Genomic DNA, 10,520 nt, shown 5'->3' with positions numbered 1-10,520 from the left:
CTAGTGCCTTGGAAAAAAGTGATAGAGGCCTGATTCCTTTGCCTAAATATCAAGGAGCAACTTCATAATGTTCTGTTTGCAAGTAATTTCTGCCCATTGGTCTTACATTTTTCTCCTATTGCTTAATCCCAAATTTGGTAACTATCTTTCTCTTCTCTAGTATTCCCAGAGTACTGCTAAGCATAATGAACATGTTTATATATAATATATACAATAAGTACATATCCTTGAAGATAATGAATGTTAATCTGCCATAAAATAACATTAAACAGCCATTTTCAAAACAAATTACAGACTGTATGGATTTTTTTTTATTGCCTCAAAGATAGCTCCTAGATATTTTCATAAAAGTTGAAGCACAGAATCATCTAGTCCTGTACAATAGGTTAAGGTAATTCCTTTTGTTTTGGGGTTCCAGCATCTATCATTGATTGAAGTCTGATTCCCTACTGCCTCTTAAAGCACATTATGGAATAGATACCATTAGTGAGCATACATTAAAAATAACTTAGCCTGGGTAAATGTGACATGAAGGATAATTTAAAATTTTAGCACTACTTAGGATAAATGTAGACACCATAAAAAACAGTAATTCCCCAACCAAGTGTAGGACCTGATCTGAAACTGCTTCCAAAAGAAATCACCGTAACTTTAAGCCTTTAAAATTATATTTAGGACAAACTGCCCTAAACCAGCAACCTAATAATGGAACCAATTTTCTCCATTATATAAAAACAGTTTTCACAATACAGAGTTAAATCAAAAACATCATAACAATATTTTCTTTGTAATAGCTCTCTTTATAGTACCAAGATATGTGAAACACATTATGAAGTGCCTTATTTAAATACACTCACCAAAACTGAATTTTTCTGGTCAACTATCCAAGCTGGCAAGGCAATTCCAAAGCTCGTGGCTAAAGTAGGAAGAATATTTTTGAAGAGTTTCCTTTTCCAGATGTCTTTATATTCCAAAATTCTGCCTCCCTTCACTCCACCAAAAAAAGCTTGAGAAAGATTATCTGATGTGTGTCCCCATCACACAAAAGTTAATGGATATGGTTTATATCTGAAACTTTAAATTTTCCTAGAAGGAAAAAAACTCAATCCAAGTACATGAATTCCTTCTTCCACTATTTATCAAGTAGTAACTGGAAATAATGAATAGTGACAATACACTTCTCATCAACCAAACTAAGTTCTAGCTTTCAAACTAGCCTCTAGAAAGAAAAATAAAAGTAAAAATTAATTAAAGAGAACTCAATTTACTCCTCTGTTTAATTCCTTTTGGTTGTAAACTGCCTATCCACTGACAAAAAAAATAAAAATATTCTTTTCAATCTCATTAGTATTTTCAGTATATACCATATCCCCAGTATTTTTAAATCATCATTTACCACACCTTGAGGTCCGTCTGGATTCCCAAACTCTTCCCAGTTTTTCCGGGACTCTTCATCAGTTAAGCTAGCATCAAGAGAACAAAGTTGCAAAATTAGAAAGGGACATCTCATAAATAACATTCATATATACAAACTCCATTAACCAACCAATTCATTTCTTAAAGATATTAATTTCAGAGAACCAAGAAAAGCCTCTCTGAAATCAGAAAAAAGGAGAAAGGGGGAGCAAGGAATTCTGCATTACCAGAAAATGCAAGCTACTGAGCCTCTATACACACTCCGGACTGGCCCACAGGTTCTCAGGTTTCACCAGCTCAAGCCGGATGGAACTTAGAAAGCCACTCCATTTTCTGAGAAGGCAGGGATTTTAGGTGACTCTTCTTATATATGTATGTATTTTCCAAAATCTCTTCAGTGAGCATATTTATACTTAACTAATGATACATACCTATTTTTTTAAATGTAAACTTAAAACATAATGAATAATAATAATCCCTCTAAAATTGCCCATCACATTCTCAAAGAAAAAAATGAAGAACACCTGTTAAAACTCCACTACTGTGGAAAAGGTCATTTGCATTATGCTGAAATCACAATTTTCTCCCAAGACAACTGCCAACAGGATTTATAAAATACCTGCTACAGCAACATCTTCCTCACCCAGACAATATAAAAGTGACAGTGACTTTTTAAACACCTGATTTGGGAAGTGGGAGTTGTGGGGCAGAGGCTCAAGGCACAGAATGAGAGTGGGTTTATTCCAGGTTCCAGTATAGATGTTAAAAAAACATTGAAAGAAAATTACAACTCCTTCAGAAACTTTATCATGTTGTTAAGGAGACAGGGTAGACACACTAAAAAAAAAAATACACACACACACAATAATACAGTAAGGAAGGCATTCTTGCAGACTAATTGGCAGAGATAATATTATGTCCAAATCTAATTTAGCCATATTTGCATTTCCTAAAACATATGCACTTAGGATACAATATAGCTTCTGTTCAATAAAGTGCCAAGTTGAAAGACAGAATGCACAAATACTCTTATAAAACAGCAAAAACTTTCAATGATTGGAAAATATTCTTAAACTTATTGATTTGCTTATTTATGAAAATAAGTACATCATAGTCCTTATATAACCATCACTCCATTTATACTATTTGACCTAAGGCTACAATTAAATACAGGAGCCAATGAAAAGCATCATTAAAGACTGCAAGTTAATAAGAAGAGGTGCTAAGATTCTTTTCTGCTAAGAGAGGGATGTTCCTCAAAAAATTTTGCCCTGTTTCCCTGTCCAGTTGTCCACACATCCAGAGCTTTAGTTATTATTTTTCTCAATACTCTGTCTTCTAATCAGATTCTGTTCCCCAAAAAACAATTATCTGTTCCCTTTTGGCTTCTGATGATCACAGCACAATAAACTGTACTGTTTTCTATAAAGTGCCCTCAGATTCTGCAAAATAAAGCACTGCTCACATCCTAGGAGCACTTGATTTTTCAACCTACACACACCCTGATTACATTTAACTGTACAAGTCATTGTACATTGTAATTTTCTTTCAGTGTTTTTTTAACATCTATATTGGAACATCATCCATTTAACTGACTTGTACAACTGCTGTATGACACACACCATGCTGGATCCTCAAGCAAATTAAAGGAATCATCAACCCTTTAAAAGTCAGTATGAGAATGCAACTGGATTTTTATTTTTAGTAGTGTTTCAGTATACCATTCCTAAGACTTAAAGTACTTAAAAACTATGTGATTTTAGCATTATTCATGTATAACAGATTTAAATAGGACTAATGATGCTAACATAATTACTAAAAATCCAATGAGTATAAAGTTTCCTAAACATGATTACAGCTCCTAACTTTGCAGCTGAATTACAAAACTAATAAAATCTGTGTCCCTTTTATCCTGGAAAAAAATGCACATTTATAAATACATATAAATTCTGTATACAATATCAGGGAATCTCAGATTATAAATCTTGATCTAGGCAATGCTTACACTAAATTATATGTGAGTGATCCTGAATTGACTATGTAGAGCTAAGTTTCATACTCATGTGTAGGAACTTATGAAAAAACACTTTTTAAAAATTAAAATAGCTTTAAGCTAACATCTATGCTGCCCACTTGTTACAAAGTAGCTTAAAGATGGGTTTTATACCTGAGAGCTAAATCCCAACTATATCCAAAAGAACGAACCAGAAAATTTAGTAGTTGGTCCAACTCCTCAAAAATAAGCAGACCTCCTTTCTTTAAGCTAGAATCTGTTATGGAAAAATCAGAATAACCCAGCTTGTTTATTACAATGGGAAAATATGAGAAAATATCCTAACAAAAGAAAATGCTTAAAAACTATAGATCAAAGCCTTTAACTACATTTGAAAGATTGTCTGAGTTATACTTAGGCTGCTAGAGTTATATATAAGATGGGACTCTCAATTCAATCACTCAGAACTTACATTTAGTAAAATGTACACTTTAATCTAGTTACACTTGTACAAGTTGTTAAGATCTCAAAGTTCTGCATCCCATTATCATTTTACTTTCACATTTGTCTGACAGACCATCAATTATTTACAACATTTCACATATAAAACATTCTATATACTGATCATCTAAGTGAGTTAAAACCAAAAGGTCATATATTATTCTTCTGTACCTTTTAGAATGAAGACCATACCAAATAAAGAGTCAGATTTCCAGTAACCTGAGAACAAAATTATGAACTTGAAAATGTTACAATACCTATAGACTGAGGAGTGAAAAACAGCTGCACCAAATGCACTAAAATTAAAACTACTAATTAAAAGCACCTACTTGGTTATCTGGCTTCCTCTGGGATCCTTTAATTCTTAAATTATCTGAAGACAGCAGCTAAGGTGCTGCGACACTGCGTGAGCAGAGTGAATGCCTGAGGAGACACGCGGGGAAGGGGGAAGGAGACGCTGATGAAGGGCAGCACCTGCAAGGCACCTGCTGTGCAGAAGGAACCACACAGTCCACACCTCGGAAGCTCCCGAAGGCACCGCTCTGTCACAGAATCACATGCACATGGATGACAAGCAATCCACAGCAAAGGGGTAGAGGAAGACATGGGCAATATACTCTCACTAAGCACAAAAACGAGTAAGACAGTATTTCCCAAATTTCTGTCATTCACGTGCCACTTTCTGTTTGCTGTTATATCTGAGTATTCTATTAATATATTTTTTAATTAGCTCACAGAATTCTACATTAAGTCCTCAAAAAACAGACATCTTGTCTGTATTTTACTCTTAAATTTAACCTAAGAGCTGTGCGCTGATGTAGCTATTCTGAGTCCTGAAGAATCTTATTTAAGTAGAAAACTATCTTTACCATTCTTAAAAAGATATAAGGGGCCCTATGATACTCATGCCGCATAAGCTTTTGCTATCCTCATAAGCAGAACTTCATCACCTCTTTTATCCGGATGGTATTTAAGTGACAGCAAACAATACTGTTTCTTGATTTCTGCTACTGTTGCTCCCTAAAAGGGAAAGTTTTATTTCAGTCAAAATAAGCACAATGCAATAAAAATATAATCCATCCAATTTTGAACTTAAAATATGATCTATTCAGTATTTTCAGGAAGAGAAAATCAAGTTTTCATTCTGTATATTTTGTCCCAAAAATTTCACCCTATGTAATTTTTAATAAAAATATACTTGTTTTGCCCAATACCTACTATGTGCTGTGCAGTACACTAGGCACTGATGATTGAGGGTTAAACTATAAAAATGCTATATTTAAATAAAGTATAATGATGTTTAAATATCAAAGAATGATCATGGTAAATGAAGCCTGGCTAAAAAAAACCCTCAAATCAAAGGTTAACTTCCTTTCTAAGAAATAATCTGAATAATATGTGGTTTCATCTGCTTGTCAATATTTTAATATTAAGTAAACATTTATTAAGTTTACCTTAGTTGTTTCCTAATTAGACTCAGTTTCTATTATTATATTTTTCATATTGATTTTTTATGGCATTAAATCCCCAAAACATTTTAATCTTAAAAAAATCTCTTGATGACCATGATCACAATAAGAAAAATCAGATGATATGCAATCAGCTAGAGATAAATACACTCCTACTTTGTATTATATATATCTCTGTAAAGCCATCTACTGAGCACAGACTATAAGTAAAAGAAAGTGGTTTGGGGAAAAAAATGGAAAGAACACTAGATTCAGGCTGGCTACTAAAGAGTTATGGACTGCAGACAAGACACAAATTTTCCAGGCCTCATTTTCTCCACTGGAAGAAAAAAGGAGATGATCCCTAGCATTCATTTCATTTCTAACTTTCCACTAATATGCCTAGAAGACTAATTTTCTATTGGGATCAATCAAGTTCAAGCAAGAAATCACCTAAAAGGCACAGCCAAGGTTAACCCAAAAGACAGTAACACCCACTCTCCACGAGACAGAGAGACACACCACACGCCTGGGTGCCAACTGACGCAGGCTTGTGAGATCTACCATACCACTAACACAAACACACCTGCTGGTTTTAAACTTTGCATTAAACCAACCTCATATATCTTTTAAAAATATACTAACTTCTCATCTCATCTTTAAATATTCTTACATTCTAGCAATTAATTACAATCCAGTCCTTATAATAGGATGACAATCAACATCTGTAGCTTAAAAATAATATACATATACATTAGAATAATAATGGAATAGATACCTTATTTTAATAAAAAAATTTAACTGACCAAAGTCTGATTTCTTTAGGCCCAGTCCACTTTCTTTTGGAATGTGGACCTATATTATTTTCATGGGATCAATAGACTAGTGAGCATTATATAAAAATACTACTTACGGGATCCAAATTTAATACTTCATAAGGATTGTGTTCTTGGTATTCTCAGTCTGTTTTGGAAACTTTGTATGCAAGGAATAAGAACAATGCCCACCCTGCAAGCAGAACTATTTTCCTGTTAAGGAAAAAGATAAGTGAAAATTGAATAAATACATCTGCATGGTTTCCCTTTAGGGGTCTAAAGACAATATACAAGATCGAGACATAAACTACCTAAGGTAGTCCTAGAGCACTACGCTACCGACCCGAATCCTGAGGCCCCTGAGCTGGGAGCCGTCATGCCAAGGACAGCGTCTTTTCCACCTCTGAATTCTCTACAATCTGGACACTGCCTTGTGTGTAATATTTTCTTAGTTACTATCTGCAGAATTTTATTAAAGAAGTTAATTCAACTTACTAGACCTATCACATCAAAATATATTAACACTAACTATTCAGTAAACCATTTAATGTAAAAAAGAATTGCTCTTGACCTTGAAATTACACTTTCAGTGAGATAACCTACAGAAAATAATGGGTCAACTGTAAAAAGGTAAATAAATAGCCTTCTTTATAATAGCAAAACTTTGTAAATGACCTAAATGCCCATTTATAGGGAACGAATTAAATGAACTAAGATAAAGCCACATAATGGAACATTTTTTAGCTGATTAAGATGTGTACAACAGGTTAAAAAAAGATCTAAAAGAGCATATAGTTTGAAAAAAAATTTCTTCTCTCCAGTATGTTCTGCTTAGTAAAAATATTTAAAAGACTGATACTACCAGTGTTGGAGAGACTAAAGAGAAAGTAACCCATACATCCTTCACTTTGAAGAGTATCTGACAATAAGGTATCAAAAGCCCAAAATAGGTACAGACCCTTTTCACTATCAATCTACTCCACTTCAAGAAACTGAGAAGGAAATAATCTAGAACTAAGTACATAAAATATAAAAGGGTAGTCACAAATAATAGAAAATAGCAGAGAACACACATACACTAATGCCCATCAGTAAATTACTGGACAAATAAATTAACAGTACATCCATACAGTAAAATACTATCTAGCCACTAAAATAATATTTGCTGTGGAATATTATCTACCTTGTATTCCTAAATTAAAAGAAGGTAAAACTTTTCAAAACTGTATGTATGTAGTTAAAAAAGTTTATTATAAATACATATATACAAGGTAAATAATCTTAATGGGTATCTTTAAGTGCTGAAATAATTTTTTTATACCCTTTGTATTATAATTTGTTTAACAAAGACATAAAATGAACCACAGGAGGCCTAATCAAACAGAACTGTGGAATGCCCTGTTTTCAAAGACAATGAAAACGTTCCAATAAACTCTCTTGATAGGAAACTAACTTAAACACGGTTATTTGGAATGAGCCTCCAGCATCCACTTCAACCTACCTGCTGACCTTTATCACCCTGATTTTTCAAACAAAATCAATCCCAGTCCCAAAGTCCCCTAAGCTTTCCCACCATCATGCTTCGGCATGTAAGGGTAGAAGCAAGTAAGGGTAGAAGAGAAAGGGAGCAACATGCCTAGGATACACTACCGCCAGGAGAGGCAGCACCTGGCTCTCCGAGGCTATGAATGGAGAGGAGAGGCTCACGCCAGACCTCCCACAGCAGGGAGACCGCGCCTCAACCCGAGAGCCGCAGCAAAGGTGGAGACAGAGCAGGCCGCGCATCGCGCTCTGTGCCCCGTTCTCTTACATCATGTTCAGCTTCTCTGAAAAGGTGTTTTCCCTTCGTGTAGCTTTAGTAATTAATTTATGAAGTCTAGTGGGTTTTTTTCTTTAAAATACTTTAAAAGTCATTTTGGAAGCAACTTCCAGCAATCAGAGCATTACACAATGACAGCTTAATTTTGAAAGAATGCTTCAGGGTTAAGTAGCAAAAAGGTTTTTTGATGGTTTCTGACCTTATCTAAATTGCTGCTGGGATCTATTTTATTCTTCCTTAAACATCTTTGATCTGTACTCCTATTTAAATAAATCAGTCCACTAATCACTGAGGAGAACATCCCAGAGTTGGTATTTTCTTGAAAACTAAAGCTCAGATGGGTACCCACACAGTGTTGACCAAAGCCAAAAAAAGAAGAGATTGGGAGGCAAAAAATTGGCTGTGGTACCTCAGAAAAGTCTGATTTAAAATATCAAAAAACAAACAGTGAACATGAAACTACTCCTGAAAACACTAATTTTTAGCCTTCTAGTTTCACATCATTAAAGAACCCTTAACACTAAAGCTAAGATCCCTCTCTCTATAAAGGAACAAAGCCAGGCAAAGTCAAATCTTACAAAGAAAAACTATTTAAAGTTACACAGATATGCTGAAAACAACCATCATCATTTAAACCAAGGTTAAAAAATACATGGGTCTACTTTCACTATTTCCTCTGCTAGGTCTGCCCCTCTCCTACCGCACAAACGTGCCGGCGGCTCCCAGGACGCAGCCCTCTGAGAGGGACGGCTCTCACCTGCCAGCACTTTCACCTATTACCTCGGAACGGATGCCCGAGGGCGAAGGTCCAAAGCCCAGGCTCCAGACCAACACATCCCACAGCCTCACAAAACCAAGCAGGCCCACTGTGAACACGCCCGCGGCCTGTCTGAGCAGGTGCGGCCGCCACAATACAGGGTCCTGGCCAAGTCACCTCATCTCCTTAGTCTCACCTTCCTCATCTGAGAAAAAGCAAAAGCACCTACCTGGAGGCTGACATAAAACTCATGAGACGAACACAAGCCCTGGCACAGCACCTGGCACACAGCCCATGCGCTCTATAAATTGACTGTCACCGTCAACTGAGAACTTGACCATGGCACCTGTCTGTCTGCTTTGGACAACCTTTTAAAGATTCCCCCATAATCTTTAAGACAAAATTCAAAATCACGGCACACAATGCACAGGGTCATCTTCAAATTCCAACTTCTCTTTCTCCCCTCGCTCCCCGATTCAGAAGTAAGCACGCCTTCTATGAACTTCTGAGCCACTGTGTTCAGACAGCTCTCAATCTTACAAACCCCACTTTACCCATACTAAGCTGCAATTTCTTCACAGTCACGTTTTACTCATCATGTATCTATTTTATATGATACACAGCTAAGTGTAAACATTTTGATTTTTTTATTAAAACCAACTACTTACTTTAGAGTAGGAATAATATTTGGCTGGGCTTTTAATAACCGCAAGCGATACGACATACATCTTCCATATGCTTTTCTGATATTCTTTAGTCGAATTTGCTCTGTCAAAAAAGAAAAATAAGGTGGTAAGTTAATTCATAGTGAAGGCACAGCTACAGTTAATACCATACTAACCTTCATTACCATGCCAATATTTTATTGGAACACAGAAGTATTGCCTACTTAAATAACCTTTAAGAAAAATCCACAAAATATGTTGTTTTCTGCCACTTAGAATGAACAATCTTATTCAAGTACCAGGCAATCATTTGTCATGTGAGACTTAAATAACCTCTAATTGAAAAACATAAAATCTGACTTGAACCCAAAATATTTAGTCACATTAGCAATCTCTGAGAAATTCCAGAGATTATATAAGGAACAAGTATAAGTTGAAACATTCAGTTTATTAAGGAAGGTAAGCAGAAATGATATCCTTGAAACATGAAAATAATTACGGTAAACTAGAAAAGTCACCCAAACCCATAAGAAGTTACAATAGGTTCGTGCAAGCATATGACAAAAGGCTTTTAGTCCCCAGGATAGTTCTGCAATTTAATTAAAAAGGAATTAAACCAAAACCCAAATACCATGTATTACTTTACTAAACTCACCACAATCTCTTGGTTTGAGTAACCCCCTCAAGATTAAAAATGAATACCGACACGATGCTCAATATACCTAATGCTACGTAATGCTACATTTGTGGCTTGGAATAAAATGTCCAGTGATAGTATCGCACTCAGAACCCAAAAGCACTACCCCAAACAAACGCAAACGCACACACATATTCTGAAAACCAGATGATGACTTGGAAAATAGTCCTGGTGATCACAGACACCAAGGCTTGGGACACGAGGAATGTGAAAATAACTGTTTCCTAAAATGTAAGGGGATAAAGCTGTACTTTTAAATTACAATCCCCTCAATTTAGAAGGTGGTTACATCCATTAAACCCATCATCAATTGAAAATACACCTCACCCCCCACACGTAAGAGCTCAGCCTCGCCTTCCTGACATGTGCTCAGAACACTCACACCAGCCTGCAGTCGGGAAAACTCATC

General features: G+C 35.6%; 2 long non-coding RNA genes across 2 annotated transcripts; both read right to left on the bottom strand.

The window, feature by feature from the left end:
• Positions 1-858: 858 nt before the first annotated feature.
• Positions 859-4,327, bottom strand: LOC140843724 (uncharacterized). The gene is made up of 3 exons (XR_012121724.1): positions 4,240-4,327; positions 1,402-1,463; positions 859-916 (listed from the first exon to the last, which is right to left on the bottom strand). It is a non-coding gene; the product is annotated as an uncharacterized lncRNA (long non-coding RNA).
• Positions 4,328-4,823: 496 nt separating this feature from the next.
• On the bottom strand, positions 4,824-9,518 carry LOC140843723 (uncharacterized). The gene is made up of 3 exons (XR_012121723.1): positions 9,418-9,518; positions 6,272-6,386; positions 4,824-4,930 (listed from the first exon to the last, which is right to left on the bottom strand). It is a non-coding gene; the product is annotated as an uncharacterized lncRNA (long non-coding RNA).
• Between the last annotated feature and the right edge of the window lie 1,002 nt (positions 9,519-10,520).

Source organism: Manis javanica, chromosome 10, assembly GCF_040802235.1.
Source record: "Manis javanica isolate MJ-LG chromosome 10, MJ_LKY, whole genome shotgun sequence".
Taxonomy (NCBI): Eukaryota; Metazoa; Chordata; class Mammalia; order Pholidota; family Manidae; genus Manis; species Manis javanica.
The sequence above is the reverse complement of the archived record's forward strand: the minus strand, read 5'-3'. Positions and strand labels throughout refer to the sequence as shown.